Source organism: Tupaia chinensis, unplaced genomic scaffold, assembly GCF_000334495.1.
Source record: "Tupaia chinensis unplaced genomic scaffold, TupChi_1.0 Scaffold149424_1, whole genome shotgun sequence".
In the NCBI taxonomy this organism is placed as follows: Eukaryota; Metazoa; Chordata; class Mammalia; order Scandentia; family Tupaiidae; genus Tupaia; species Tupaia belangeri.
In genome coordinates, this window is record NW_006209268.1 from 264,874 (window position 1) to 272,886 (window position 8,013).

Here is an 8,013-nt window from a genome sequence, read left to right on the forward strand (position 1 = left end):
GCTGAATGTCACTTCCTAGTCAGTGATTTAATGCACCACAAGGCTTAATAACTAGTATATTAGCATCCACTTTTACATATAGAGTAATGATAAGGGGAGAAGACCTAATTAAAACACACACACATCAGCTTTCATACCTAGATTATCTCATATAATCATTAAAAAAAAAAAAAAAACAGAAGGTAGGCACTAACACTACTCCTGTTTTAGCCTAATCTAATACTTAAGAACACAGACAGACTCTGGGGACCAGCAGTTAGCATAATGGCTATGTCGCTGGACTCCCATGTAGTCGACCGCAGTCCAAGTCCCAGACCCGATGGCTTAAACTCACGCTGGGCACGCGTGTGTGCATGCCCAAGATCCTGAGAGGAGAGTGGAAGAGAAGGAACTGCAGTGTGGCCATCCCCCCTGGAGGGGGTGATTTCTCACTTTCTGTCTCTCTGTCTTTCTGGCGAACGCACACACCCTATAGCAAAAACCTCTCCAAAAAAAAAAGAACACAGACTCTGGAGTTAGACTGCCCCCGTTCAAATCTCAACACCATTATTTCCTGACTAAGTAATCTTAAAGCCACTAACCTCTCTGTGCCTCCACTTCCTCATTTGTAACACACAAAAAATAATAATAATACCTTCCTCAAAAGATTCTCTAAGTAGTCATAGCGTATTGCATGCAAAGCACTCTGGACTGGGTCTGTATGTAGTGAGCACTATGTAACTGTCAATGCTCCCACATTTATTTCTTGGTTAGATGAAATGAATGACAGATATAAGCACAGCTCTCAAAGTGTGGTCATTAGACCATTAGCATCAACCTCACCTGGGAACTTGCTAGAAATAAAGATTCTCAGGCCTGCTTGAATCAGACACTCTGGAGGTGAGGGCAAGCAATGTAGTCCTCACATAACCACAGTGAGTCTGATGTCCATTAAGGTGTCAAAAACAGGGAAATGGAGGAAAGTCAGAGATCCTAGTCTAAATGGGTGAACCTACAGACTACTGGGCAGGGGTGGTTGGTAATTCCATTCTGCAGGGGAAACTTAGCTGATGGGAGGCTCACCCGCCCACTGATGCTGGCTCAGAGAGCAGAGGGGAACAGAGTGAGGCTGGTCCTTCATGCTGAGCCCACAAGGTAAAGAGACCCTTGTTCTGCAGGTCTCCTAGACTCTTGCAGAGCAGGTATGGGAGGCACCACCACATTCTTTTAAGTCTCAGCTTGCATCACTTCTCAAAAGGACATTCTCTTACTACCCTGTCCAAAATAGTTTCCCATCACTCCCAACTATTCACCTCATCATTTGGTTTTCTGAATGATATTTTTCTTTTTTTCTTTTCAATTTTATTGCCAGAGGAGATATACCAGAGAGAGAAAGAGTGAGAGAGAGAGAAAGTGGGGTAGAGCCACATCTCAATCTTTTTTCCTCCATTTCTCTATCCTATCTAGATTTGGGGCAGACACATACACGTACCCACATGTATATTTAAGCCGCCAAGGCAGAGATTCAAACCCTGGTCAGCCACATGGGATGCAGCTCCTTTACTATACTATGGGACAGGCTCTGCATGACATTTTCACAACTGACTATGCCTTCATTTATTTATTGCATTTGATTTATTTCTCTACTGTAACTAAGAGACACTAGTAGGACAGGGAACTTATTTGTTTTGTTAATTTACCTATCTCTGCTTGCAGCCCACGGCCTGGAAAGCAGCAGGAGTCCAATATATATTAGTAGAATGGGTGAATAAACAAGTAAACAGCCAACAGCACACAGATTTTTTGATACCAAGTTAAAAAATGTGCTGAGAAATGGGAAAATGTGAAGGGCTTCTTTGGAACACCTTGAAAAACATATGCCCTATGAAATCAGCTATGTAAAATTGAAAGGTAAGCTTGATGGAGAAACAGAAATCAAGTATTTGATCTACAATAGTTTATTGTTAAACGTGACATGAATAACCACTACCACTTAAGCACCTCCTGGTACCGTAAGGCACCTCACATACATGATGACTCCCTTAAACAACTACTGAGGCTGGTTTGAATATGTTAACAACTTTTCAGGTTATTATCCCCACTTAAACTGATACTTATGAGAAAAGTAATGTTTAAAAAGGACCAGACACCTACTTAAAGGCAGACAGCCAGTGAACAAATGAGACAGGTGTCAAATACACTTGTGTATCCAAAGAGAATGCTGTTTCCACTATTTTCTTGTCCTCAAAAAGGCTGTGTGGAATTCTTCCTTTCATGTAAGCTTTCACTCGAAAGATGTCATTCACTCAAAGATGTTACAACACAGTTCCTGGCCTTAGTGAATGAAGAACAAACATATCAACAAATAATAAATAGCACAGGTACTACAAGGGAGCTACAGCAGAGGTTTATGAGGATTCGGGAAAAGTCCTCAAAGTTTCAAATCAACACTTACGTAAGACTGAAAACTTAAGAACAATGCAGTTTGGCTAAATGCAATGGCCATATCCCAATCATTCTCCATTTACTCGTAACACTTACTCAGGTAGTAATTTTCATTAATAAAATATGTGGCTAATGCTATACTATGGTCTTAACTGTTAAGCTAAACCTAACAACATGAATTCAGCATTAGATGCTTGTTTTCATGCTCAATGTTATCAAGCCAAAATGCCACTATTTACCATAAGCCATCCAACTTCAGTTCTTCTTAGAAGAGATCATTGCTGCAATAAACACTTTAAGCTTAAGTTCATCTTTAATTACTTCTCATTCTATGCATTCAGTAGGTTAGAGCAGATGTCTATTATAAGCAAAATAGAAGTGCAATAAGAATATATTCACACAGATGGGACTGAAAACCTCCACTCTGCTCCTGAGTCCAACACTCTAAAATAGTTATGAATAGAAAATCATAAGGAAAATCTGTGCAGGCAACTGTTAGAGCAATAAACAGAAACAAGTGGCCTTAACTTTAACTTTGGCTTTAAAGACTCTGCCAAGGATAAGGTATCTAGTCCCAGGTCAGTGAACACAAGAGAAAAAGACATTTGAATTAAATGTCCGTTTCAAATTGCTTCCCAGTGTAGATTAAATATTTGACTTGTCATAAGGGTATGGGTTATTAACTCTTGGCTTGTAATCCTGCACAATGGGAAAACAATCCTCCTGGACCAAAAGAAAATGCCATCTAATGTCCTCTAGCATTATCAAAACGTTGTGCTGCTGGAAGCTGCATCATGGCATGATTCCTACAGTGAAGAAGGTCGTTTTTCAGAGCCATTCTCTACATGGAGTTTGGAAGGATGGGCCAGGCTTTGCCAGCTGTCTATCCTGTAGGCTACACGGTAAGGTCTCCTTATATAAATATTTTAGCTCAATGGGAAATATTACAATGTTTAGAAAGGGAGGAGTTTGGGTGTGGGATAAAACCTCAGGAATTCCATATGGGCCAGACAGGTTGTTCACAACACAGACCGCTTATTCGTTATTGAACATCCCCATGCTCCCCACAGTGCCAATTTCTGGACTAAGATACAGAAATACAGTAATAAAATGTTAGCTTAGGCTCTCAACCCAAGCCTGTCTTGTGCTAGATACTTCTTTTTAAGGAAGTATTATTTTTTAGGACCCCATCATTAATATTCTATATACAAGCATTGGCACATTTCTGTGAACACACACAGAAATCCCAACATAAACCCCCATTAACATTCTATAAAAAACACAGCCAGGAAATAAGAGATAAGATAAATCAGCCTAGTGCCATGGAAGCAAAGATGCAGGTTGCTGTGCTAGATGACTCTGGCAGGCTGTGCCACATCCAGCTTCGTCACTACATTCAGTGCTTTACTTGCTGCCATGACCTGACTCCTCAGCCTCCCCTTGAGAAAACAGCGACCGCCACTGTGAGGCTTTCATCCTCCTAAACCTTCCAGTGATTCTCCTCAGCTTGATCTAGAGCAACTAGGAAAACCTCGGAGCCAGTAGGGATCCACTCGTTTTCCTCCCTTGTTCATGAACGCCCAGAGACATCACAGCTGACTCAGGGAGATGATGTGGACTCCGCTGTTTCTAGAAGAGACCAATGTAGCAACAAACGCTTCATGCTCTAAGTTCGCCTTTTAATTATTTCCCTTTCTAGATATTTATTAGGTTAGAGCAGGTGCAAAATGTTCTTTACAAATGGAATAGCAATAACAATATACTCACACACGGAGGGACTGAAAACCTCCACATGCTCCTGGGTCCAACACTCTAGAATAGTTATCATGAGTAGAGCACCCTGTGCCCATCACAGCAAGCACCTGCCTTCTGTTTGCCTGGGTACTCTGTGAGGATAGGAGTTGTGCTTCCCGGACCCAGGAAGTAGGTGCTAGACCATTTTAGGCCTGCACGTGAACCTGAATTACAATGAGCTGGTACAGATGAAGCATTTCAAACACAGGCCTCCTGACTTAGCACAAGGAATTCCTTTTTGTTTTTACTTCATCCCAATAAAAAAAAAAAAAATTCAAGTAAATATTCATGTCAGATCCTGGGCTTCCCCCTAGAAGCTTTCCTCACACCATAGCAGGATATTCATCCATCCCTATCCAGGACCTACTGCAAGTTCCCTGAGCCAAAAGCATGCCTTTACTGTTTAATTTGGTAATCCCCAAGGTTGGAAGCATGCCTAGCATTTAACTGGTGCTCAAATGTGTGGACTGACTGATGTGTCCAATGTCATCTTCTCTGCTCCTTTAACTGGAGTCACCAAAGGGAAAAGAACAAACCACAGGTGAACCAAGGGCAAGGTTAAGACAAGGGGGAATGATAAAGCTAACCTAACTTTGTCAGCCTTAAAAAATATCTAGAAACATTTATCTGGTTTGCTCATATGACAAAATTTATCAGTAGTAGTAGAACCAAGATACAAACTTAAGTCTCTACTGAATGACGATGAGGCCAGGACTGCAGTAGGCATAGGCAAAATAGGGAATCCACCTCGGGTCGGTGGGAACACCCTACTTACAGACACCTTCACTTTCCCAAATGACCAACACCTTTTACTTCATCATCAGACAAGACTTAAAGTGCAGAATCTATTGTGAAGTTATGGGTTATTTTTATTTTCTTCTTTGTGCTTTCTGATCTCCCATAACCAAAAGGCATGCCTTAGTAATGAGGAAAACATTCAAGTACCCTGGAAGATTGATTCTAAGTGGCATCATCACCATTGCTGCAGCTGAGTACTACAGAGTGAGCACTGTGCTCAGGACCTCACTAGTACGAGCCAGTGTAATCCTCACAACACCCTGGGGCTAGGACGTGTGGTCTCCATTGCACAGCTGAGGGAACTGCCTACAATTCCAAAGTCACACAACCAGCCAGGACGCAAAACCAAGAGTATGAAACCAGAACCAGCACTCCTTTTCTCTACACACTACTGCTTCATGCAAGGTGTGCAAGAGCTCAAGGTTCTTATGAGCAGGGTGAGAACTGCTCACTCAAGATATGCACCGTGGCAATAGGCAAAGTAGAGAGGCTTAAAGAGGCAACCAGAGAATACTGAAGGCACATTTGCCTCAAACTTCCTTTTAGCTTCCTAAAGGACTTAGAGAGTTACGAATTTTCAGCTGTGGGTACACTTCCTCCCCAGAAAGATAAATACTGATGCATACTTAGATGGGCATAGAGAAAAATGGACACAGAACTTACTTACTTCAGTTCCAGAAGACACACAGACAATAGTGGGTCTTTTCAACCTCCATTTCCCAGCAGCTTAACCGCAATGTCAAAGACTCTTCATTCAACTTCATTTCATAGACCTTTGAGTCCTACATGTCTATTATGCAAAAGTAACTTCAAGACACTACTGCAAATGTATTAAAACACTAAGGAACTGTTGGTGCAAAAAATGAAATGAAAATGGCCCATAATTTTACCATCCTCTATTATATTCACTTATACTTTCTTACATTATTTTGAGCATATGCAAAAATTTTACAATACCTGCACAGCAGGTAGGCCACCTTGTATTCTGTTTTTTCACTTAATACATTTTAAAGAGCTACCCACACATTTACATGATCTCTAATAAGGCTTTTCTTTTTCATTTATGATAGAATGCATGCATGGGTGACAGAGAAATAGAGAGATCAGAAGGCACTGAAAAGCCTCTGCTGGCAGAGTGATAGGAGCACGAAAGACCAAGGATTCCTGGCCCAGCAAAGACAGAAGGTGAAGCCAGCAAGCTCCAAGTGATGGATCCTCAATACTGGCAGCTCCTCTACAGAACTCCAAACTAGTTTTGTACTAAAACTAGTGACTAATATTCTCCTTTCTTCTTTTTAGCTTTTTTCATTTTTGTTTTTTAAGTTTTTTGCTATAAGCACAAAGACAGAGAGGAAAAGTGAGAAACTACTCCCCAGAGGCCACACTGCAATTCCTTCTCCTCCATGCTCTTTTTGGGATTTGGGGCATATATGCATGCATGCCCAGCGTGATTTTCAAGCCACCAGGTCCAGGACGCAAAGCAAAAAGTTGGCCATGTGAAATCCAGCACCTTAAGCTTCATGCCACCTGGTGGCCCTAATATCCTCCCTTCTTTACAGAAACTTTTTCCAGCAATGAGCATCAAGGAATAAAACAATACAGCTACCTGTTTTGCTACAAAACTGAGCCAACTCAATTTAATTAGCAGAACTCCCTGGTAGAGCTCTTCCACACAGACCCCAAATAATAGAAAGGCATTAAGAGCAGAAACTCTTCAGGCTGCACGAGGAACATAAATAACATGCAGTTATACACATTAAACCTACAACTTGGGACAAGCAGTTAGCGTAATGGCTATGTTGCTGGACTCCCATGTACTCAAATGCAGTTCGAGTCTTGGACCCGGTGGCTTAAACTCACGCCAGGCACATGTGCGTACATGCCCAAGATCCTGAGAGGAGAATGGAGGAGAAAGGACTGCAGTGTGGCCATTCTCCTTGGGGAGTGATTTCTCAGTTTCTGTCTCTCTGTCTCTGTGTTTTTCTGGCGAGCACACGCACCCTATAGCAAAAATCTCTCCCCCGCCAAAAAAAAAAACAACTTACAACTTTACATTTCACTTGTGCTGTGGTTGCCTAGAAGAATAAGGAGTAGTTCTAAAAATATGAAGTAAAATATTATTTCATAAAAATAACTCTATGTAGGAGTCTAGACCCCTAACCACCATGCCACCTGCAAGCAGGTTAGGGTTCTAGACTCCCACATAGCTGACCTCAGTTTGAATCCCAGACCTGGCAGCTATCTCGCTTGCTCATGCTCTCTCTCTCTCTCTCTCCTCTCTCTCTCTCTCTCTCTCTCTCTCTCTCTCATAAGCAGATGTGCCCTGCAGCAAATAAATTAATTTTAATTTAAATAAAAAATTAAAAATAATTATCGTAGTTCAAAGAAGTCATTAAAGCCAGCCCTCTAGCCTAGTGGTTAAGAAAGCCAATCCCACATGGCAGACTGTGGTTCAAATACCAGCCCTCACAGCTTGAAAAACATGGCCAGCAGATGTATATGCATGGCCAAAATCCCAACAGATTGGAGAAACAGACAAGAGACTGCAGTGTGACCACAACCTACTGAGAGTGACTATCCCTTTCTCTTACTCTCTTTATCTGTCTCTCTCTGGCAAGTCCACAAACCCTTTCGCAATTAAAAACAGATCAATTTCTTTGTAATATTTGATTTTATACTAATGACACTTGGATTTGATCAACTTTTAAATTCAAAGACCTTCTTAAGGCAACTTTAGAGTGAACAACATTCACCCAGTGTTAAGTTAACCCTTTCAATGATTTTTTTTTCCATACATTTATGGAAGAAATAATGCATGTGGTTAAGAAAGCCCTTAAATTCTACTAAAATTTTCATGTAAACAACTCTGCAAAAAAAGATGCTCAATCCTAAAAAAGAAAATATTTTGCCAAAAAAAATTAAGATTTTTAACATGTCCAGAAAGGAACTATCAGATAAATTTCAAAACCACAACAAAGTACTGATATCACCATATTA

The 8,013-nt window shown here is 41.0% G+C and overlaps 1 protein-coding gene across 1 annotated transcript in view; it reads right to left on the minus strand.

The window, feature by feature from the left end:
- SH3GL2 (SH3 domain containing GRB2 like 2, endophilin A1) overlaps positions 1-8,013 on the minus strand; it is a 165,962-nt gene that overhangs the window by 157,280 nt on the left and 669 nt on the right. The gene's annotated exons all lie outside the window — the stretch shown is intronic.